Source organism: Pyrgilauda ruficollis, unplaced genomic scaffold, assembly GCF_017590135.1.
Source record: "Pyrgilauda ruficollis isolate IOZ18807 unplaced genomic scaffold, ASM1759013v1 scaffold17, whole genome shotgun sequence".
Classification (NCBI taxonomy): Eukaryota; Metazoa; Chordata; class Aves; order Passeriformes; family Passeridae; genus Pyrgilauda; species Pyrgilauda ruficollis.
Genome location: NW_024515875.1, coordinates 6178170 through 6202202, shown reverse-complemented (window position 1 = coordinate 6202202; position 24033 = coordinate 6178170). Strand labels below are relative to the sequence as shown.

General features: G+C 40.3%; 1 protein-coding gene across 13 annotated transcripts in view; it reads left to right on the top strand.

Moving 5' to 3' along the window:
• Positions 1 to 24033, top strand: part of ZBTB20 (zinc finger and BTB domain containing 20) — a 474871-nt gene that overhangs the window by 232063 nt on the left and 218775 nt on the right. For 11 of the 13 annotated variants that reach the window (XM_041463801.1, XM_041463807.1, XM_041463806.1 and 8 more), the window contains one exon: positions 7474 to 7537. The exons of the other annotated variants lie outside the window; for them this stretch is intronic. The gene's annotated coding sequence lies outside the window, so the exon portion shown is untranslated. The remainder of the gene's footprint in view (positions 1 to 7473; positions 7538 to 24033) is intronic. 13 annotated transcript variants of the gene reach the window in all.

Below are 24033 nucleotides of genomic sequence, written 5' to 3'. Positions count from 1 at the left end.
GAAAAAAAAATAAACAGAATAGTCAGAAACATTGCATATCTGTGTAATTTCCTTAAAATAGGGTTTGCCTGTCTTATAACATGGAATTTTTGTTTGCTCACTGTGCTATTTTAGGACCTGTAAAAATGTACGATGTCAGATCTGTGAAGAAAAAACATGTTGCCTTTTAAACACAATCTGAAGAAGATAATATGGGGAATGTGTGTTTTCCAGTAAAGATAATGCAAGTGCAGTTTTAAGAGCATTGATACTTGCTTTCTTGATTATTTTATATTTTTTCCTTAATCAGCACACTCAGTTTCATTTCTGGTACGAGGCTCAGTGTCTGCTGTGGCTTGTAATAAACTTCCTTTTAGTCTTCAGTCTTTCAGCATCCTTTAAAGAGTCTTATCATGCTTTGAAATCCCACTGACTTCATTAGAGAAATCCCACACCCAATAAATAAATGGATGCCCAGGAGTCCAGTGTTGTGCCATCCTGGTGGTGTTCCCTTGCTTTGTAGGGCCTAGTGTCAAGTGGGAGCAGGCAAAATCTGCCCAGCCATGTCTCAGCTTGGAGGCAAAGGATTCAGCAACGTGATAGGCATTCACCTGTGTGAATGAGAACATTCTCTCTACTGACTCAAAATTATTCTCATTAATGAGCTAGAGGTCTGTCTGTCTAAACTGATGACTCTGGGTGTGTGGAAAAGAGAGAACAACGTGAATATTTTGGCAGGTTTAATAAGATAACAAAATAGGTTGAACTTCCCTTGTTTCTGGTCTCTAATTCTCATATTTCAATTGTACCAAATCATCTCAAAAAAGCCAAGGTTTTGTATTGCATCCTATGCATAGTCTATGATTTCTGTGCTCCTGAAAGCCTAAAGCAGGTCCTAAAGAAATTAGTAAAAGGTTCATGTATAGTATTACTTAAAAAAAGACTTCTCTTTGTAACCTTAATGGACCTTCATGATCAGTAAGAGCTTGCTAGGCATCTTTATACCTGGCACAAGAAGTGTCACAATGGCATTCATTGGTAGGTTTTTGTAGTTTCTAATAGGATTTGGGCATGGCTGTGTGGGAGGGAAACCTTACTTTTGGGCAGAGCTATTTGTGGGATTTGTTATGAATCTGCTCTTTTACCAAAGGGCACGAAAACAAAAAGGTTGGGGAAAATTGCATTTAGTTCAGAAAGGCGCAGTTCTGTTTTTACATGCTTGGCTTCCCTCTGTCCGTGGCACATGCCTTGAGTGCACGTCCGTGGCACCTCTGCGCGCTGCTTTGCGCGTGTCTGGCTGCTCGGTGCGAGGAGTAGTGTGTAAGTCAGTAGTAAACGCTCACCGCCCACTCCGTGCTGGGTTACGCAATAGCACATACCGTGTACACGGAGACAAAAAGGGAAAAAGCACACACAGGCTTTACATTCAAAAGCTCTTGCATAATTTTGCTTTTCTACAGCCAAAGAGAGGGAAAAAAAAAAAAAAAAAAGGGAAGTAACAGATGGGGAGACTTACAGGGTTTTTTTCCCTTTTCTCAGACAGTACAGAGGCGAGCTTGTTTAACATCCATGGTCATTTCTAATTGCCCCGTGCTGCAGATAAGCAAGGCAGGCTTGCTTATGCTTGAAAATAAGACTTTTTTCCAGCTTCCATGATGTGGTGCACTTCTCAGGTAATACAAGACAATCTGTTATGAAGTGTTTAAGGCTGAATTGGTTATTTGTTTAGTCGTAATGAAAAAAGAAAAAGAAACACCTCAATTCAGCTTTTGATACATGTAGCAAAGTGAAAGAGGGACGAGTAAGTGAAGTTGGATTGAATTCTCTGACATTAGTTTGAGCTTTTTTTTTTTTTAATCTTTTTTTTTCCTTTCTGAAAAGCAAAATATCTCTCAATGTAATATTTATGTAAAAAGCCAGTTATGTAACTCTCGCCTGCCTTTTGCTTTTGTTACCTCTCTGGACTGTACAGCTCTACTGCTTTTCCTGATGACAGATTGTATTAAAACCTGCAAATCCTGATGAAAGGAAAGAACGACTGGGTGCCCACAGCCACAGACTTTAATTTTGAGCCTTTTTAAGGGCTTCAGGCTGGAAGACAATGGATCTATTTAAGATCTGGTTTTGGCTGGAGGAATTCTTATTGAGTATTTTCTTGTCACAGTGTGCTCTGGCTCATCCCTGGCTTCTGCACAGTGTTTCTGCTTCTCTCCTCCTCTCTCTTCTCCCCCTCCCTCCAACTTTTGGATGTATACAATGAAAGCTTTTTCCCTTTTTTCTCCCGACCTTAATACAAGTGTCAGGTCAGTCTCTGTGTAACAGCAGCAAGTGCAGAAGAACAGTGACATTTTAGGTTCTGTTGAACTTTATTAATTTCTGTTTTAAGTGACTGATGTCCATAAAGATCCAGAGATTCTTCTAATTAGAATTGGTGGGGGTATTTTAATTTACTTCTGTCAAATGCAAGAAAAAGTACATATAGCCCTGCTAAAATAATAATTAAAAAAGAAAAAAGAAAAAAGAAAAAAGGAGGCATTCTTCTGCTTCAAGAAAGGGAAGAAATGGGTCAGTAATAAAGAAAAGTTCATTCTTTCTTTTCTGTTCATACTACAGGAAGAATTTATTCCTGTAGCTATTGCAACCAATTTATTCCTAGTTGTATCCTCTGAGGATCTGACCTGTTTGTGGTTGTGAGCATTGTGTCAAGGTTTGTTTTCTTCTGCCCTTTACGAATCGTTCTTATCTGTGTGCACATTCTTGGACAGATTCTTCCCCAGTGTAATGCTACTAATTCTGTTGATATGATGTCAGGAGTCTATTAGGTCAATTCTAAAGTTATAGGGCTCAATCCTGTTATTTTAAAGTGTTTTTCTGGCATTAGAAAAGAGCCATAAAATGAGTCTGCATGTGAATTATGCCCACTTCAGTCATAATAGAAAAAAAAAAAAAAATTGAAGCTGACATCTTTCAACAGTGATCCCTGAGACAAGCTTTAAATGAAACAGGGTTTTGTGAAAACAGGAAGTAAAATATTTTGAGCTCTGTAACTATGTTTTAATCTGTGTAAATATATTTCACCAAACTGGGGAGTACACATATATTCAGAAATGTATTGGAACACCTGGATTCTGAAACCAGCCCTTGCTTTGGCTCTGGGCGATGAAAACTTCTTCTGCCTCTATTTATGTCTCAGTAAAGAATCACTTAGGGATTATACTGGCAGATACTGTTCTATTGTGCCTTTCAGAAGTATTCTAAACCTGTTTTATTAGTGCTTATAAAATCAATTCAGATACATAGGGAGAAGGCATTGAAATATTTTGTAGAGGTTAAAAAATTATTTAAATTTCAGGCCGGTGTTGCCCCACAGACCAAACTGTGGGCACCAACCATATATAAGATTCAATAACCCTATATAATATAATGACAATATATAAATGAAAATAACCTTGGTCATCAGATGATTAAATTCTGGAAGAGTATCCTGTAGGAATTATAGGGCCTGAAAACCTATGTAATTGTAGGGTGTGGCTGAATCAGCATATCAATAGTAGTTTATAACATAGTTGCATGTGGTGGAGGAGAGTAACCTCCTTAAAATCCCTTATCCTGGTGTCCCTCGTAGCTGTCAGCCCTTTATAAAATGCTTGGAAGATGTAAATGGTGTAACTTTACAGAGAACATGCTCAGTAATGAGTTCAGTGTTTGACTTAATCAAAAGAGTGATCATTTGTCTTTGAGTGAAAATTACTTTCTGCTTGTCTTTTCAGAGTCTCAGTCTGTAAATTTTTTGTCGGCACTGATTGCAATGGGAGACTTATTTGGAATAGGTGTACAAAACCTGATAACTTTTGAAGACTAGCAATTTCCCCTCTTAAAGGCATCTGCTTGCTTTTCAGTTACTGAGACATTTCTCTGCGTGTCACTGGGTTGCCCCTAACTTCCCAGGTCTTCAGTCCCCAGCTTTGGTATGTATGCTTGGGTGGGCAGCTATCAAGACACTGACCTTCCTTAATGGTCAAACAAACATTTAATTATTTCCTGAGTATTTTCTAATTTAAAAAGGGAAAAGCCCTTGTAAATGCCTGCTGCTAAAACTCTGGTTATATATGCACTGTTGAACAGCAACCAGAATGAGGGAATTTTGTGTGTTCTGCAGAATGGAAATCTAATTTTAATTTATGGAGGAGAGGGTGATTTGACTTGACCAGATGCTAGACATGCAACCTGTGAAACTTCTGTCTGCCTAAATTCATAGGCAAAATAGGCAAAAGGGATGGTTCGAACAGTTTCTCAAATGAGATGTTAATATTCAGTTTTAATGAATAAGTCTTCACTTCACAACTTAAAAAGACTCTGCTATTTTATTTTTAAACATAAGCTGTTTGAGTCCTGTCTCTGTGAAGATCTGTGCCTTAGTTTTCTTAAATTCAAGTTTGTTATTTTAGAGAAAAGGTTAAATATGAACCCTGAAGATTTAAAAACAGCAACAAAAATGAAAAGAGCTCTACATTAATTTTTATTTCAAAATTTCATTATTTCTCTTCCTTGACACATACTTAGGGTTGGGTATATTTGAAAAATAGCTAGCTAAATTATTTTGCTGTATCCAGCAATGTGCTGAATTAGCTATGGTAGGCTTTTTATCTAGCAATTATTCTGCAAGGTTTCCTTCCTCCCTCCCTCCCTTCCTCAGAACAGTCGTTTTTGCAACTCTCACACTTTGGTTGAAGTTTATGACAATTTTGTGTCCTTCACTATCAGTAATTCATTGCTAGCGCCTTCAGTAGTTCCACTGGTCTTTTTTGCCTTGCAGAAGTCCCTAGGAAATGCTGCAAGAAGCAATGTTTTTGAGTAATTTTAACAAAAGCATCAGGCCTAGCTGCCCTGAATGTTCCTGCAGCCCTCCTTTCCAAAGCTGTTATCTTCCACATTCACGGCGAGCAAGGCAGCTGGTTCCTTTCTCCGGGAGGGAGCCTGTGTGTTCTTGCCCTGCCGTTTAACCCCTGTGTGCAGGTGGGCAGTGGCACCTGCAGGGAAGGGTCACTCGCCCGAGCCCGGCGCTGGGGAGGGGTTCAGGGTGTGTGTGCCGTGCCTCCAGCAGGGCCGGCACCTGGATGCTCTTTACTTTTGTCTCTGTACTGTGTTAATGTTTTCGTGTTGTCACTAAAACAAGCAAGGGCTCTGTTTGGACTGAGTGCCTCCGTCGGGGAGCCCCAGGAGAGGATGTTCTGGGCTGTCTGTCAGAACCCCTGTGGCGAAGGAGAGCATCCTCGTTTGCTCATGGATTTGTTCCCTGGATGTCTGGTCTTGTCACTCAGTGCTCATGGCTGGGGTGGGGAGGATGTTTAAGCGCTCTTCACCTTGCCGATGCAAAGCCTTAAAAACAACCCTTTAAGAAATGACCTTTAATATCTGTAGTAAATGAGAGCAGGGAGCTGGACTTGATGATCTGGAAAGTGTGCTTCAGGGTAAAATCTTGTAAAAAAAACCTAAACATTTCAGTTAGTTCAGTTTCTGTGGGGACTTGATTTGAGGTATTACTTCATAATTTCAACCAAAGAAACCTCTGACTTGTGTGACTTTTTGGACACGTGATGAAACACCCCTTTAGGGAAGTTCTTGCAGAGACAAGATACAAAGAGAGTTTGTCTGTGTAAGCAGCTGAGAGGATTGCTCGCTCCCCAGTTTGTGCTGATTTATATGTGACTGGTTGCAGCAGAATAGATGGACTCGCTGCTTTGACTCTACTGTGAACAAGAGAAAAATACACTCAGTTGATAATGTTTTAAATCAAAATAAATAATGATGCTCTCCTTCATGGAAGGACTGTGAAAAGATATTAACAGAAAACAGTGCAGAAAGCATCTGGAACCACCTTTGTCCATCGTTTCCACTACATCTATTTCTTAAACTGTTTTTCTCTTCAGACTTTTTATTAAATATCTTGGTTGCCTTCGGCCCCTTACACCACTGGAACAAAAAAATGACAAAGTTTCAATCCCATCTTCTAGGTTCCATCCAAATATACATTCCTGATTACAAAGCATCAGTCGCCGCTGAGGCTGGAAATGGCCTGTTCTGCTTTGAGGAAGGGGGAGGCGGATCACCAATGGTTCCTCAGGCTGTCATGTTTCTGAGAATCAGCTGTTTTTTCTTTATACTGCAAAGATTAAACAAAGAATGTTAAACATTTCCCAATTTAGCATTTATAATGCAAAGCGGCTGTAGAGCCACAGCTTGCTGCTGCAAGGGCAGGCATTCATACGAGGAGTCGTTTAAAGAGGTTTTTTCTTTTATTTGAAAACCTGTCCAGCCTCCCAGCCCGGCCGGCCGCTGTGCTTTGCAATCAGGTGGAGGCAGCTTTAAATTTTTACTTTCATTAAAGTAGGAGCTAATTTACGTTTGGAAGTGAAAGTTAAAGCATCTCAGCCATCTGCAAAGTGGAGGAGGAGGCAGTGGGTTTCTTTAACTTTTCAAATTTCTACAGTCCTTTTTCACATCAACAGGCAAGCAAAAATTACCTTTCAGAGCTCCTATTAGTAATAATATGTAGTATTAATAATCCAATTTCTTAGCTTCAGTTCTTTGTCTTAGTTTCTAAGATATGCCTCTTGGGTAAGTTCAAGCACCTTTATACTTGTATCCAGGTCAGGAGTTTAGAAATAAAAAGTTGTAGTCTGGAGTTCAACAAAATCACATTTTTTGACGACCAGACAGCCCAGCTTCCTCTGTAGCATTTCATTAGGGGTTAAGTGGAGCACTCTGACCTTCTGTTTGCCATAGTGAAAGCAAAGGACACTTAAGGGTGGCTGGTAAAGAAAAAGAAAAAAAAAAGGAGGAATGGCATTTTCATATACTGTCATTGTATATACTTCTATCATGTATGTTTATCACCCTTTCTTATTTTTCAGTTTTACTTGAACAGTTCATAGTGGAGACAAATAAATTGTTCAGTCTTTCTTAGTTAAGAATTTCACTGTTATGCTAATATGTATCTTATTTCCTGTCAGAATGAAATAAGTGCCATTACAGTTAGTTCGGTTTTATTAAAAGAGAAGCTAAAAATGTCCTTTTCCAGCCTCTCCATTGGCTAGTTTTCAGAAATTCAGTCGTCTTCTGCTATCTCATAGGGACAAGAGCTAAACTTCTTACATAATTAAACCATTTTCAGAAAAAATATTTCTGGTTTCTTGTATAAACTGTAAGCACCGTAAAGAAGTCAGATATCCATTTTCTGCCTTCTCCAGCCTGCCTGCAAGTAGATTTTGTCTAAACAAAATAGCCTTGTACTCAGCTGTCACAAACATTTGTGTATTACTTGGATGTCTACATGTGTAATTTCATTTGCCTCCTTCAGTAGCTTAAATATGTTTGTAGATGCTCGCCCACCTTTTTGTTTCTTAAGGCAAGCTTTTTGCTATGATTTTTTTTATAACTCAGAGTTTGAGTATAAAAAATATTTCAATCTTCTTGTGATTACATTTCTTACAGAATGTTGGAATTTTTGGACTGTGCATCTGTTTAGGCACGTGGAGAAAGACAAGACTGAGATCATGTAAGTCATGAAACTGAGAGTGAATAATCCATACTTTGTTCTTTCACCATTTTTTCAATTTATACCCAGATGCAAGTAATAAACCAAAATGAAGAAAAGAACCAACTAGTTAGCTTTTATTTTTAAAGTGATTAATGAAAAGCAAAGTTCAAATGAGGCCACAAATCCTGGTGGTGCACAATGGGTTGATTTATTTTGTAAATAGACCATGGATAATTAACCATAAAACAAAACTTTTCTTTTTTATTTTTCTTTTCTTTTTCTTTTTTTTTTTTTTTTTTTTTAATTGCATAATGACACTGGTTTCTTTTAGTTGCTGTGAGTTGCACAGAGGGATAACGACTTATTCACAACTGGTTACAACTAGTTACAGCCAAGAAAAGAAAAATCCCAGAGCAAAGAGACGAAAAAGGCTCTTAAAACCCTACTGCACTTGGAGTTTCGTAGTAAGGCATTTGCTAGTGGCAACAGACTGGGAAAAGCAAGAGTAGATATTTACACTCTCTGATGGTGCTTGCCGTGTTATCCCATGTTTTGGCTCAAAACTCACAAGAAAAAGACAGCTCCTGCAGCTGGTCTTGTAGTCCACAATTTTGTATTGACTTCTAAATAGAATTATCTGTGCTTTGTTGCAAGTTTCCTTTATGTACCTTCCTACTCTTACACTGAGGGAAGAGTCTTCTGGATAGTCATAGTCTGACTTGCTGCCAAGTCCTCTTGTGAGCCAGAGTGATGCTAGCTTTTCAGATATGTGATATGAGAAAACTGTCTGCCCAACATCCCCAAAATTTGTCTCTTCATAATCCACAGTCATCTGTGGAAGGGATCTCTGATGCCCAAGAAGGAGAAGGTCCAATTTGTTGTGAAAGTACATTCACTACTGATTAAAACTACCAGCTGGGATTACAGTCCTGGAGACTGTAAATAAAGTAGAGCATGAGATGTTCAGATGACAATATGGCCACTTTTGTGGTGGTTTGTGTTAGTTGCCAGTACTTAGATTTGCTCATCTCATGCCAATTTATTAGAGTGAAGAGAAGGATCATGTAGGTAACAGTCAATAAGCAAGAGTTTGGAGTGCCACACAGCAACTGACTATGGACACCTTAACTTGCTCTCACATGCCACGTGCGCCTTAAAATGCTTTTGACTGTATTCGTAAGACCTGCAATTCACACAAAGCTAAAATCTGTGTTCATGTCTCCTGTTGGTGCAGCTGTGCTCTGTTTCACAGATGGTGACTCTAAGGGACTTGCAAAAAGCCGTCCTCACTCCAAACAATGGCTTGGGCAGACAGAGGTAGTGGGTAAAAGTGATTATCGCTGGTATTGTTTTAGCTGTGTTGACTCAGTTTGTTACAGCAAGGTTGCAGACTGGTGTTTGTAGGGGTTCTCTGCCCAACCCTGATTTGTGGACATGCAGTTTCCTCTGCAAATGTGGAGAATTTCTTTGTCAGAATGTACTGCGAGACTGAGGAGAGGAGAAGCAGATTATTAATGTCTGACCATCACCTCCACCTGCTTGAGCCTAGTGCAGATCACTGGGAATAAAGATTCCGCATTTTTAGTCTAGATCCCAGTTACAAGGCAAGATCTCAGATCAGCGCTTTAAACCCACAGCTAGAGAACTGATGAGTTCCCACTGTGTTACTGACACTGGTAACTACAACACATGGGCTGCCACTTGTAATCTGCTTTTAGGCCAAAGAGTCAATTTAAAATAGCACTTAGTTTGAGCAAGAGGCTTCTGTTGTGGGTGGGAGTCATGCTGGGGGCAACATTAGCATTGTACTTACGAACAACACTGCAGTGAAGACAGGACCCCAAAAATAAGTTAACTCTCCAAGGCTCAATACAGTCTTTGGCTTCTCTACAGGCCCTCTTGGAAGGGAAGCCAGCCAAGGTCCACTGTGGTAGTGCTAAAAGGATGAGCCTGGCCCATGGCATTCCTCTTGAAACTGCTTTTTATCAGGCTTGTGCTTCTGGGAAGTGTGGCAATGTACGGAATCTGCTGCATACTGTTTATGGGTTAGAACTTGATTTTATTGACTAACAGAGTCCTTGTATCTTGTGACAATCTTTTTCTGTGCTTTGCATCATGCCAAAGAGACAGGGGAGTGGTGTTGGCATGTCTTTGTATGAATAGGTCTGTCATTAAATATTTGAAATAGAAACATCTGAAATAGATCTTGCCTGAGAAGAACAATGGGATAACTAGAGAAAGCCAGTTTTCTCCAAATTTGCTTTTGGGGCTGGGAGTTTTAAGCAAACAGAAGGAAAAAAAAAAAAAAAAGAACAAAGAGAGCAGGTTAGTTCATGGGCTTAGAAACAACAAACCCAGGGAGGTGTGAAGGGAGACAAAGAAAGTTAAAAGAGAAGAGAGTGGAGGGATGCTTAGCAGAGGAAGGGGTTTTCTTGTTTTTTTTTTTTTTTTTAATAACTAAGACCAGCTAAGGGAGAGGGAAGCTGCTGGTAAAAGGATTGAAAATCCTTCGTTCAGAGGAGGCACTGTTTTGTAAAGGCAACCTTTATCACTTGATGTGGATCTGAGCCCAAGTACCATTGATGCTAATGATGAGGATGCTGAGGCATGGACATGCATTTGGGTATTTCTTGTCTTCTGTGGTCTCTGTATCTGTATTTTTATTTTGTGTAGGTTGAGGATTCAGTCATCTTCCTCAGGCAGTTCCTCTGAAATCTTAGTGTTAGGAAAGGGTTACAGGCAGCCTTTGCTGCAGGCGCACACAAGATGAAGGGCAGGATTTTCAATTACTTTCAGATTGTGGAAAGTTGTTTGTTGTCAGCACATGGGTCCAGTATGCAGAACACAAATTTGACAGTCTACTTGGTGTGCAACAGGAAAAACTCTGTTAGAAGTAATTGTAGTTCAAGCTTTTGAACAAGCCTTTGTGTTTTTCTCCCGTGCTAATAACCTATTGGTGAGGATATGCAAGCCAAACTCCTTTTATTTTAGCCACTCTTATCTCCTCCCAAATACCTCTCCCCAAATCTAATACCTAAAAAACTCCACAAGAAAGGTAATCCCAACAGTTTTCCCCAAGATTTTGCCCATCTCAGTCTTGCCAAGTGTGGCATCTTTGGTTGTAGTAGGGAGGTTCAAGTTGTGGTTAAAAATGTTTTCATGGGGAATTAAGCAGTACCCTTGTTTGAATACTTCTTCTCCAAGCACTGCATTCAGAAATGCACTTTATAAGAAACAAAAATTTTTTGGTTCTTACTGAGGTTCTGACCACGTTACAGAAATCCCTCACCAAATGGCATGGGAGACAAGCCCTTCCCATAAGCATCTCGGTGCTGAAACAGCCAGGGATGACTAGGAATGATGTGCTGTGCTTCAGCTCTCCTTCTGGTCTTCCTAAATGAACAGTTTCATGTGTTGGCACTCCTGCTGCTACCTGATCTGGGTGAAACCCCTCAGTTCTTCCCTGTTCAGGCCAAGGTTTGTCTTATAGTTTCGGTCAAGCTTCACATGACTTCATGGTATTTTGCATTTTAGTAATTTGCAAATGTATGAGCAGTGATCTTTCTTAGTAGGTGAAGCAAACAGTTAAAGGAATTTTAGATGTTAAATATCTTATTAATCACAACTGCTCTTATATTTTTCTACCAATTAAGTTGAAGGTTAAAGGGCAGAGCAGAAACAACTTACATTCCCCTCATTTCTCCTCACTTCAGATTCTTCTGGAGGAGTAGGACTGTCTGTGGCTCTCAGTCTGCTGTTTTATCCTGCTCAGAACTAGTTCTGATACTTCCCCAAATGGCAGCAGGAATGAATGGTACTTGACCCAACAAGATATGTGTTAGTTGTTACATAACTGGCTGTCTGAAGAAGCCTCTTACCTTTCATACATCAGTAAGCTCCACCAGTTCTTGGATAAGAGCAGCATATCAGCTGGATTCTTAATAAGAATTCGATTGTCACTGATATATTGGTAGTATTGTAGAGGTATCACAAGCTTCTGAGGCTCGCTAAAGTGTACTGAAGGTCGGGACTAGAAGCACTAAAAAATACTTACTGGTATTCTATTTGTATGAAAATACTAGTTTATTTAAAAAAAAATACTTCCAGGATTCTTATTTGTTTTTTCTATTCATATTTCCAGATAAAGCTTTTTGGCATTTGTGGAACAGAAATGCATTTGTTTCAAACTTTTATTTCAAAAATGTATTTTATGTTCTAATATTAAATTTAAGTCAAAACTGAAAGTAGCTATCAAAACAAAATTATTTTGTCAAAACAACATTCAATTGATTGAAATGATTTTTTTATTTTTGTTTCATTGGTAACTTTGCAATGCAGTGTTTAATTCAACTGTGAAACAAAAGCAAATTTCAAAGTCTAGGTATCCTGTGAAGCAAAAATACTGCTTCTAGATGGTGCTTAAAGGAGTGCTTCATTAGAATTCCACTGAATCTTTTTAATAAAACAAAAAAAAAAAAAAAAAAGTGTGAGGACCTGACAGGACAAGAGGAAGGAGGCCTCAAGCTGTGCCAGTGGAGGTTCAAGTTGGACCACAGGAACGTTTTTTTCACTGAAAAGGTTGTAAAGCATTGCAATGGGCTGCCCAGGGAAGTGGTGGAGCCACCATCCCTGGAAGCACTCAAGAAATGACTGGATGTGGCACTTAATGCTGTGGTTTACTTGACATGGTGGTGTTCAGCCAAAGGTTGGACTCAATGATCTTGGAGGTCTTTTCCCATCTAAATAATTCTGTCGCTTAGACTACACTGAAATCTTCTTGTATTGATGTTATTCTGTCTTTGTTCAGTAACAGCTGATCAGCACCCAGCTCTCTATAACTGTATGTAGATCTCCCCTGGAAATGAATTCTGTGTCTCTTCTCAGCAAATTGGGAAGCCTTTGATACTGTTTCAGCTCTCCTGACTTCCATCTCTGTGGGCTGATTCTGAATCAAATTTTGGGTCCCATCTGAGTCCAGCTGCTTGCATAGGAAGCAAACAGTTGAAGGTAATTATAGTGTGAGTGTAAAGCTAATATTAGTTAATATTAGTGTATTCACTTTATTTGTTTATTCCTAGATTTGATTTAAAAGGGACTTTCCCTTAGAAGAACACATTCTGGTTATTGCTTTGCATTTTTTCTTATCCTGTAGAACACCCATAACGCATTATCTCTTTTTCTTCCTCATGTAGAAGCTGTGTACTTAAATAGTGAAATTCTTCTGGCAGCAGTCTTGTCAAGGGCCACAATGTGGTAGATGCCTTGGGGGCATTTTACTTTATAGGTTACTGCTTCATCTAAGTTTAAATTCTTCAGGATTGGACTAAATCTGTTTCAGTGAGAGCACGCCGCAAAAGAAAAACATGAATATAAGGGGAGTGTGTTAGACAAATAGGACAAGGGTGAAGATTAAAAGCACAGAACATGGTTAAGAATTGTTCTCTTGCTGGATAATGTAAAGCATCTGACCTTGTCTGAACAGTGGGATGATCCGTATTTTTCAAAGGACTGAGCTACTTAACCCACCTGTGATACCTTGGGTATTCAGGTCTGTCTGCCTTGAGCTTGGATAGATACAATGATCTTGTGTTCCTTGAAAATATCAGTACTGCAACCCTGTAAGTTTGGGATAGATCAGTGAATATTTGATCACCCATTCAATGGAAGTTGTGGTTCTGCAAAATTTGGAGTTCTCACTCCCATTAGAGGTAAACAGAAGGTGACAAAGTAATAACAATTGGAAATTCTTTCCATTCATTTGACCACCTAACCTATTGTTTATGTTTTTCAAACCAGAAAAGGGGTATTTTGTGATACAGAAAAGCTGCTTTAAGTAAATTTATATTGGGGCAATAGTGCAATAGTGTTTTTGGTTCAGTATTTCTCTGTAAACAGGCCTGTGGCAAGACAGACAGAAAGGTATGCTTTGTCCAACAGCTGTCTCCTGTATTCACTAGCATTTTTTTACGTGCTTAATCACATAACCTACTATATAAACATAAATTAAATTTAGTCTTAAGAAGACTGATTTAATCTGAAGAACACATTTTGCACCAGTCTTGGATATGAAAGGCTGGGATATGAATGTATTTAGGCCTTTAAAAGTACAAAAATAAAAGGTCCCCCACCTCAGAGCTCGGTAAATAAAGAAATAGAACAGTTTATGTTGTGGACACACTCTCAATATTTCCTGCACGCTGGTAGAGCAGCGCACATCACAAAGATAATAATATAAGCAGTAAAATACCCCAAGCAAACAGAAAGCATCTGTAGGTCTTGCCTTGCTGGCTGATATTATTGGGATGGTTGTTTTTACCTTACCATGCCGTTAATGCTTTGCAAATGTATATGTGCATGAGGGTTGCTCAGGAATTTAACTATGTTTATAATGGTTCTGTTCAATTGCTGCATTGTGCCTGGATGCCTGCAGATATGTAAGAGCACAGGAAATGTACTCAAGAAACTATTAGACCATGGCTGGTCTACCAGCCCTAGTCACAGGAGAATGTAATGGGCCATAAACAGGATGTAAAGAAGCATTTGGAAAGATGTTTGGAGAAGTCCTGGCATGTAGCTCATGAGGTGTTTGTTAGTGCATGTCCCCACATTTCTTGTAGAAAACAGATGAAGTTCTCTTGAAGTGTGTATTGAGCCTCATCTAAGCTCTCTCCTTGGCTTTAGCAGGCTGGGGATCAAGTTCACGTTGGAAATTCTCAATTCACACTGCTGGATGCAGTCAGAGCCCATGACTCTTGTTCAAGCTGTTGCAGCCTGTGCTGTCTTCCACCCCAGATCAGCACTGGCAGTACAGCTCTCCTGGCTGCAAATGTCCGATGTTAGCTTGGTTTTAAGTGTTACTTGATGGAATCACCTCTGGGAGCATGAGTTTGGGGAACCCTGAGATCTCCTGATCTTTTTTGTTCAGTCTTTCCTTGTAGAGGTAAATGGGCCATTTTGCTGGCAAATGGCAATTGTAAGCATAATTCCAAAAGGGTTCCTCATAGGAGGATTTTAGAAACACAGGTAATGAAGCCCCACTAAGAAGGCAGGCTCCCTTTCAAGAATCAACAGTCCTCAGGTCAAGAAGTCAGAGACTTTCCCAAAAGTTAACTTGGGCAAAAGAAATGAGTTTATCTCACTGGCTCCAAAAAAGATATTAGCAGTACACATCCATAGAATTGTCTTCCTGACTGTGTGCATTGAGGTTAGTTCTGGATTCCCTTTTCATACTCCACTGTTTAACAGAGATATGGCAGCAGCTTCAAAAATTCCTGATTCCTGTCTCAGGCGTAACAAATTTCACAGTATATTCTTCAATTCCTATTTCTATAGCAGTTTGTAAAGCATCTTCACTTACACGTTTTTAGTATTCAGTGAGAAAAAAATTTGGGAATAGAGTCCCTCAGGTAAGGGGCCTGTTGCAGAAGTGTCTAAGTCCTTTGGTCAGTGCATTTTACAAGAACTTCAGATTTTTGCACTGAAACTTCTGAAAAGTTCATACAAAAATGAGATTGCTGTATTTATGTGAAGATCTTGCTATCATCTTGCTGTTATGTGAGGCATTTAAGAAATCCTGAAATAACTTTAAAGATGAAACAATGGGAAGCTGCTTACCTCATGACATAATAAGGCAAAATAAGGTCAGGAAAAAAGTCATGGTTGCAGCTCCAGCAACAGGACTGAATAAGTTATTTGTAAGAAATAATTTATTTGCCAAATACAGCTTTTCTTGTCCCATCAAATATACACAAGTTGATCAGTCTCTTAGATTCAGGAATCATTGGAATTTATTCGATGACTGCTTTCAAAACTTGTATTCTATGGACTCTCTGTAAAGGGAGGTGAAGGAAGGATGGCTGTGGTTTTAATACTATTTGCAAAAGCCTATTCTGTAATTTTCCTCTCTGGCATCCATCTTATAAATTTGCATTACATGATGCCAGGCATTTAGGAGTCTATAGTTTTGATGAAGGGGAGTAACAAGTTCAGCTTTCATACGAGAGTTAATGTTCATGCAGCAAGAGTTAATGTTTAGCAGATAGGAGGCTTCACACAGGTTTCTGCATCCTCAAACATTATTCATATTGTATTTATTTTATTAACCCTATGACTGAAGTAGTAAACAATAAATAGAAAAAGGAGGTAGTGATGTTGCATGGATGAAGTGAGGAACGGGGTGTGATTATTTCACGAGTGCATTGATTCAGAAGCTCAGGGTGAAGCTAGATGCTTCTTTTCACTGCATGTAAGGGCAGAAACATGTCATAAGTAGTTGCTGGTATGCTGCATTCATGAAAGGAGCACAGCATTCACTTTCCAGCCACCAGAGAGTAAAGGAAAGACAGAGAGCTGCAGACATCTGTTACTGTGTTTGCTTACCTACCTCTGTTCCTGGAGGTTTTGAAGCAAGATTTGAAAAGTGCATGTAACAGTCATTGTTTCTGGCCATACTTTACAACAACCTACTGACTTTAAAGGGCCAAAATTTGGACCTGCATTATTTAGCCAGTGGTACACGCAGGGTGCTGTCAGTGAAAAGGCTGGGAACAAAATTTAGTTCCTAGTTTCCTGTCTATTATTTAGTACATATCTGATTTGAAATCTATTTTCTGCATACCCTTGCGTGCATATTCGTTGGCACATGTGCTTCTTGCCATTATGGGGCAGATCCCATAGTTTTTCTGCGTCATTAGTACAGAGAGCCAGTCATTAAAAAAAACAACAAAAAGCTTATTTGCCTGAGCCGTTAAAATTTTTTCTCACAGTTCTGCCTGTGGCGCCTGTCACTAGCAGTCAAATAAGGACAATTTTACCATTCTCTCCTGCTGCTCTAATTTTTTTTTTCAGTGCCAGTACATGTATTTGTTATTCTTTATAACTCCCTTTGAAGTTGGGAATCCAAGGGGAATCTAAAACCGACCAGATGTTTCTGCTGCTGGAGACAGAGAAGACAGCAAGGATTAAGTTTAACTGAAACTTAGTTCTCTACAAAACCCCATTACAGTGAGAATTCTTCCTCAGTTAGTTTTATTTATTATTTATATTTGCACTTGCCATCCTGGGTAGGTGATACCTCAAGTCATCTGGCCTGGGAGAAAAATGGATGATTTATCCAAGTAAATAGTGTATCACCAGCTGCCTGCATTGATTTCCCTTATGGGGTTTCAGTTCCATTACACTGCATATTTCCCACCCACACTCTTTATACAGTATTTCATGTTGAGGAAAATCATTCCCATCTCTGTAACTTCTGAGAACAGATATGTGGAACCATCCAGGGAGAGGGCAGTGCAACTCCTGTGTGCGTGGGGAGGGGTGACATACTTAAGAAGGTACTAGCCAGAAAACAGCACGAGATTTTTAACTCCTTCTCCTGTCATGGCTGAAAGATGAGAGAAAGGAATAAAAGCTGACGTGGGAGACTGGATATGAGAAAGAAAGGGTGTGCTCACCTCCTCAAAGTGAGAACAGCAGTTGTCTCTCAGGTGGGAAAGGACAGGAAGAAATGGTTTTTGTTTATTTCTGAGTTCAAGTAAGATGCTTTTGAAGCTACAAGACAAGAAAAAACAAGAAAAAAGTTTTAAAACAGTCTGTGATATGAATTATGTGTAGTCCTGTACAGTATCTATCTCCAAATTAGGCGATGGGCAATCCTGCTGGCCTGCTTCTGGTTCTGCAGTGATGAGAAATAACCCAAGAGAGAAAGGAGTGCATGTTCAGGCCTTACGGATGTCCAAATGGGAAGGCAGAAGCAGAACAAGACCTTGGTCTCTCTTTACCTTGGGCATGGCTTAAGATAAAATTGGGATCCACTTTCAGATTTTAACCACCTCAGGTTTCTGGAGTACTGGTTACCAAGTTATCTCATCTGAGCTTGTGGGACTGCCTGTCCCTGTGCCCGTCTGTCACACCCGTACGTAGCTGTTGAGTGTGCTGATAGTGTTCAGCTGAGCCAGAAAGAACTGAAAAGCTGATTTGTTTTCTACAGAATGGGTATCTAAGGAGAGGAGAAAAACTCAGAGTAGTGCCCCTGCTGAGGGAAAAACAAGCAAAACTTATCATCTAAGCGTGTTTGGCAGAGGACAGTTGGCTGGCCAGCACAGAAGAGTCACAGCACAGGCTGTCTTCTGCTCACCAAGAACATTATCTTTGTTCTGGGAGAGAAGACCAAAGACAGTCATACTCCTCTTGTCTGCTGCTCACAGACTCTGATTGCAAATCTATAGGAAGACAGACTTTATCAGTATCTGTTTCATGTCTGAGCTACTTTGGGTTTTTTGAAGTCCAGCCCTCTTTTGTGTTGATAAGTCAAGGTACATCTCTGGCAGATAGCATTTTCCCTTTCCTCTCTGCCGTGGGATTCCAGCAGCTCTTCCCTGATTTTTCTCTGTATGGATTCACTTGATTGTTTCACACCAAATCTCGCTCCTTCTCAAGTCTTGATGTCACAGCCACCATAACTGAGAAATAGTATTGGACTCTGCCTAAGTTTCTCTTTTAATTGGCCAGATGGATCGCTAACACCTTCACCCAGGCACTGTCCTCCGTCATTAGCTGTTGGAGTTGCTGCCTAATATTGCAAGGCCCTGCACACCCCCCTAATTTGTTTTTAAACAGGAAAATCAAAAGCCTGGTAATTGTATAGAGCCTCCCAATAAACACCAGGTAAAATACATGCACTGTAACAAGCCCTCTTCAGAACAGCAAAAGGGAGTGGAGCAAATTATTTGCTAGCATCTATACTTACTTAAAGCTGCTTTTCTTATTTCAAAATATGAAAAGAAATTAGGTCCTGGAAACACTGAGTGATTTGGGATGTTCTATAAGGTTTTGAAGAAAGATAAAAAGAAAAAAAGTAATCACATGTTTTTATATTTTTAGGACCTGAATTTTCCAGCTTTGTATTAAAGGGAAACAGGTTAAAATCAGAGAATTTTGGACTTCTGTATTTTCTCTTTTTTATTTTTTTGTCAAGGCATCAAGGCAGATGGTATGAAAAGCATTTATATTGGTCTCTCTGCTGATGGAGCTTAACCTAATAATCCAGGACGTGGAACTGGGTGCTTCAATAAAAAACACTTCCTGAGAGATTTTTCCACTCAAAACACCAGGAGAAGTTTTTTAATTGACAACATCAAAAATGAGTGTCCTGCCAGGACTACATTTCTTTGCACCTTATTACTCCGAACAAAAGATTAATATGTTCTCATTCTGAGCAGGAGAGTTTTCAATAAATTTTTCCTTAATTAAACCAAAAATGAAGTGAAATGATTTACCACAGGATTGTGAGAGTGAAATGAGGAAAAGCCCAATTCCATGTGTGATGTGCTGACCCTGGCTGATCTGTAGGGTCCCACCAAAGCCACTCTATAACTCCCCTCCTCACCTGGACAGAGGAGAGAAAATATTATTCTTGAGTCGCGATAAGGACATGGAGAGATCACTCAACATTAACCATCATGAGCAAAACAACTCAACTTGGGGAAAATTAATATAATTTATTTCAAGTCAAATCAAGGTAGGATAAAGAGAGATAAAACCAAACCTTAAACTTCTCTCCACTCCTCCTTTCTTCTTGAGTTTCTCGTCACTCCTGATTTTCTCTAACCCCTCCCTGCAGTGACACAGGGGGATGGGGAATGCAGGCTGAGGTCAGATCATCCAAGTTGTCTCTGCCAATCCTTCCTCCTTAGGGGGAGGACTCCTCACACCCTTTCCCTACTCCAGCATGGGGTCCTCCCCATGGGAGACAGCCCTCCATGAACTTCTCCAACCTGAGTCCTTCCCACTAGTTACAATTCTTTACAAGCTGCTCCAGCATGGGTCCCTTCCACAGGGTGCAGTCCCTTCAGGAACTGGCTGCTCCAGTGTGGATCTTCCACAGTGTCACGAGTCCTGCCAGCAAACCTGCTTCAGAGTGCACTTCTCTGTCTCTGAGGTCACAGGTCATGCCAGGAGTCTGTTCCAGCGTGGGCCTCCCAAGGAGAAGTAGTCTTCTTCAGGAACCCACTAGTACTACTGTGGTGTCTTCCATTGGCTGCAGGTGGCTCTTGCTCCACTACGGACCTCTGTGGGCTGCGGGGTCACATTCCACCTCACCATGGTCTGCACCCTGCAGAGGCTGCAGGGGAATTGCTGCTGCAATGACTGGAGAACCTCCTGCCCCTCATTCTCCACTGATCTTGATGCCTGCAAAGTTGTTTCTCTCACATATTCTAACTCCTTTGTGCTGCTGCTGTTCTTCAGTTTTTTTATCCTCCTTTTCATGGTCCCAGAGGAGCTGTGACAGTCACTGATGGGTTCAGCCTTGGCCAGCAGTGAGTTCCTCTTGGAGCCATCTGGCCCTGGATCTCTTGGATGTAGGGGAAGCTTCTGGCAGATTCTCAAAGAAGCCACCCCTATCACCCCCTTGCTACCAAAGCCTTGCCATACAAATCCTGTATCCGTATCAGTTATTTCTTTGTCCTAGTTTGAACACTTTATGCTCTTCTGGTGATTGCTCTGTTCTCTTGGTTTTGATGGTTTGCTAGGTGTTTTGAAATTTACAGACTTACCTCAGTCTTTGAAATTAAGAAATCTCAGCTTTGAAAATACCAAACTAAATTGTGATTCTTAGTTCCCCTTAATTGTGAGCACCTTGACATACAGAAAAGGCAGCATTCCCCTTTGTTCACTTATAGTCTGAACTTCGTCCTATAACCCAGCTGTAGTGGAGAAAACTGAAAGACTGAAGCCAACGGATAAGAAGATAACATGGTTCAAATCTAAACTTTGAACCATGTTCAAATGTGCAGCCCCCACCTGCATTTTTAGATTTTTGTATGTGTGTGTTCTTGAGACATTGCATTTGAAATATATACAGGAAACTAAGCTTAGTTGGAAGACTGTAACTTATAAACATTTTCCCATGTATGTTTTCATAGAATGGTATGGGGGTGTAGGGCTGGGCTGTGGATTTAGAAGATAGTTTTATGCTTTCGTAACATAATCCGTAGTCCATTTTAGACTTAATTCTGTTTAACCAAAGATATTCAGATGTGCTATGAAAGTTAGCAAATAGTAAAACAGGTTCCTCAGTATTGTGACACCAACACTCCAAAGCAGCCTAACCAGGGGGGAGGTTACACCCTACTTTGTTAGGTCAGTTTGTGATGTTTTTCAAGCTGCCCTAAAGTGTCTTGAAAGATAATTTAGTGTCATTTACAGTTGTCTTCTTCCATATAGGAGTGCTGCAGGCAAGAGTGTGCAGTGGAAAGGGCCAGTTCTGCCAACAGTAGGTGCCAAGGACATGGCTTACCTATTGTCAGGAACATAACTGTCTTATAGTCAAACAGGAATCTCTCTTTTATCTCTTGCAGTCTTGAATATTAGACTATATAGGTGATGAGTCCAAACCAACAGGGAGCCAGAGGGTAAATTGCACATCTGACTGTGAGAGTCATCATCAGGCCAAGTACTCCATCAGGCCAGCTGGAAAAGCATCTTGTTACTGAGAGGTAGGGCTGGATTTCTGTTGTGCCCAGCCCTCTCAATTAGAGAGGGAGGATTAGATAGCCCATAATATAGCTGTGATACTCTTGAGCACCGATGGGTTACAAGTCCTTCTGCTGGTCTCAGAGTAGCGCATGTGTGAATAGGGTAAGGACTTGGATGCAGCCCCAGTACCCCCAAGTTGTCTGAGTTACTCCAACAAAGTTGCACAGACCTCTGTGGAGCACATTCCCCACCAATATGCAGGCATTCGTGTTCTGTTGGTCTTGGAAAACATTATGCCTCCTGTTCTCAAACAGTGTTCCTATTTCCCTCATGGTTTAACAGCTGCCTTGCAGTTGTGGTCCTTAGATCTGCCTTTCTTAGATCTCCAGTTTGCCCCATGGCCTCTTTCATCTTCCTTTCCCTGGGCCGTGGACAGATTCTGAGCTCCCTGCTAGCTTGCTGTTGCTTTGTATCTGCCCTCTGATTGCGGGTGCTGGTGTTCTGACAGTCTACCCAAATCCTTCGTTGCTCAGAGGAAATAATAACTCTCATTCAGCTGCTTTCTTAGCATTTATTGTGACATCCAAAGACAAATGCAAACTCATCTCTAGAATCATTATTCTCTTTGAAGAACAACAGATTGTCAGGGGAGACATTTTTTTGTGTGGATTCACTTAGAAGTTCTGTCCCCTAGTGTGGTTCTCCAGCTGCCCCTGTCATATCCTCCGTTGTTGTTTATCCAACTTTTAATAATTTCCTTTTCATGCTAGAAAGGGCCACATAATTTTCTCTCTGTGTGCGCATGTATTTTGTATCTACTTCATGTTTTTTCATTTCTCTCAATTCATAACATACAAAATGTATAGGAAAAGGCATTCACTGAAATAAGTACATTTATTATTTATGCATGGTTTGTATTTTTGGCCTAAATTTTGTTGAGTGCCTAAGGATTTTGTGCACCTCGGACCCCGACAGCCCAGGAAACACGATTCTTCACACCTCTATTTAGTCATCGAGGTATTTCTTAATCACCACACATCATGGCTAATTTTTGGAAGAGACACGCTGATTTGTGAATAAGGTACACCTTCTGTGTAGAAACAAATGGAGGGGGACCCTTGTTGGGGTTACTAGGAGAGGTAGAGACTATGAACATTGTTCTGTGTAATCAAAAGAAAGAATATCACTTATTATATTGCCAACCACATTGCTTCCCTCTCTGAGCATCAGCTATTTATTTATGTTTTCTGGGTCGCCAAGGCGACTTTGAGATACCAGTGTAATACCTGAATGTCTTTGGTTAAATTATTTTGGTTTTGAGTCACCTCTGTGTCTGATGGGGGATCAGGCCTGGTCTGAAACCAGTTAGAGGTGATAGCTTAATTTGCTCTATTAACATAAGCTTTCACCTTAAAGTGTTGAGATCAGCATCAGGCTTGCCTTTACAGGAGCACGCACAGATATGAGGGTGGAAAATTTCTCAGAGAAACTGTCATTTGAGTTCTATGGGTAGAGTAGGAATGTTGTTTATTCTTCCAACAGCAATGGCACTTTACCTTGTATCAAAAGGAACAGAAGGAAGCAGCAGAGAGAATGTCCCTCCAGTCATGACTCTGGTTTTGGCAGTTTAAGATTTGGGATAGCATGGGGGAAAGAAACAAAAAAAAAAAACAAACAACAAAAGACCCCAAAAAAACAACAACAACAAAAACAAAAAAACCAACCAACCAAAAAAAAAAAAAAAAAAACAACAAAAAACCCCAAAAAAAAAAAAAAAAAAACCAACCAACAAAAAAAAAAAAAAAAACACCCCAAAAAAACAACCACCAACACCAAAAACGATGACTTGCAAGTAATCAGGTACAATATCACTGGTTGTGGCAGGGGACAGGGAAGGGAAAAACAGAGGAAAATCAGTGGGAAACATTAGAAAGTGCAGCCCTTGTCCTGCTGGAGTGAGCAGGACTTTTTTGGCTTTTTTGATTTTTTCAGTTCTGTGTCCTTAAAACATCCCAAACCCATGTAAAATGTACTTAAGAGGAAAGCTGAACACCATAGCAGTCTGAAATACCTCAGCCCTGGGCTGTCCCACACTTTGGCAGCACTCTTGTGGAGGATGGGGGGAAGCAGCAGCATGTTCTGCCTCCCAGGGACAGCAGGATGGAGGCACTGGGCATCGAGGGCAGCTCAGTCACGGTAACAGTGGCCTTCCAATGAGGTTAGGTAGATGCCAAGGTTAGATTGATCTGAAAGTGGAAATTGTGAATCTGAGGTGAAAATGCTTCCTCGTACTGGGATCTCTTGTGTGAGTGTCAGATCTCTGCCTGGCTGTGAGTTACTGCACAGCTTTTCTTTCTATGTTTTGTTTAAAATTTACCCCAAAGTGTTTGTAGTGTAGTAGTGATTTTTCTTTCTTGCATTAACACAAGTGTAAGCTATGTATTGGATTTATAAAATAAGGATTTTACAGGCATGAAGCACATCCATCTGTGTTACATAAACATAGATACATTTTGATTTCTTTTTCCTTTCCTTCCCATGTTTATGCTGCACAAAGAACTTATTAAACCAGATACAGTTATGGCATTGTTGGCTTTAATCTGCACAAAATTTTAAAATATTTTCTCACATTATAACGTATTTATCTGCTGCTTTGATGGCCAAGAGGAATTCTGTGGCTGTGAGCAGAGGAATATGAAAGGTATAGTGGCTTTCCTGTGAGAGGAATATGAGAATATTCATTGACTGTTCTGAGGAACAATTATCCCAAGCTGTGTCTTTGACAATGCTGTCAGATTTTCCACTTCCATGAGCACAGCTGGGCATGTGGTGCCAGGGTGAGAAATTCCACAGTGGCTGGAGGCAGAGTGCATTGGGTGCTGGCCTGGCTGGCAGTGTTGGAAGTCAGGAGTTGGGAGCTGGAAAGAAAAGGATGACTTCCTACAGCTTTGAGACAGTAAGGGGAAAAAAAGCCCCAAACCACCAGTTTGGAATGTGAGGAAAGAGTCCTTGGAAGATGCCCCTTTCCAGACTTCTGT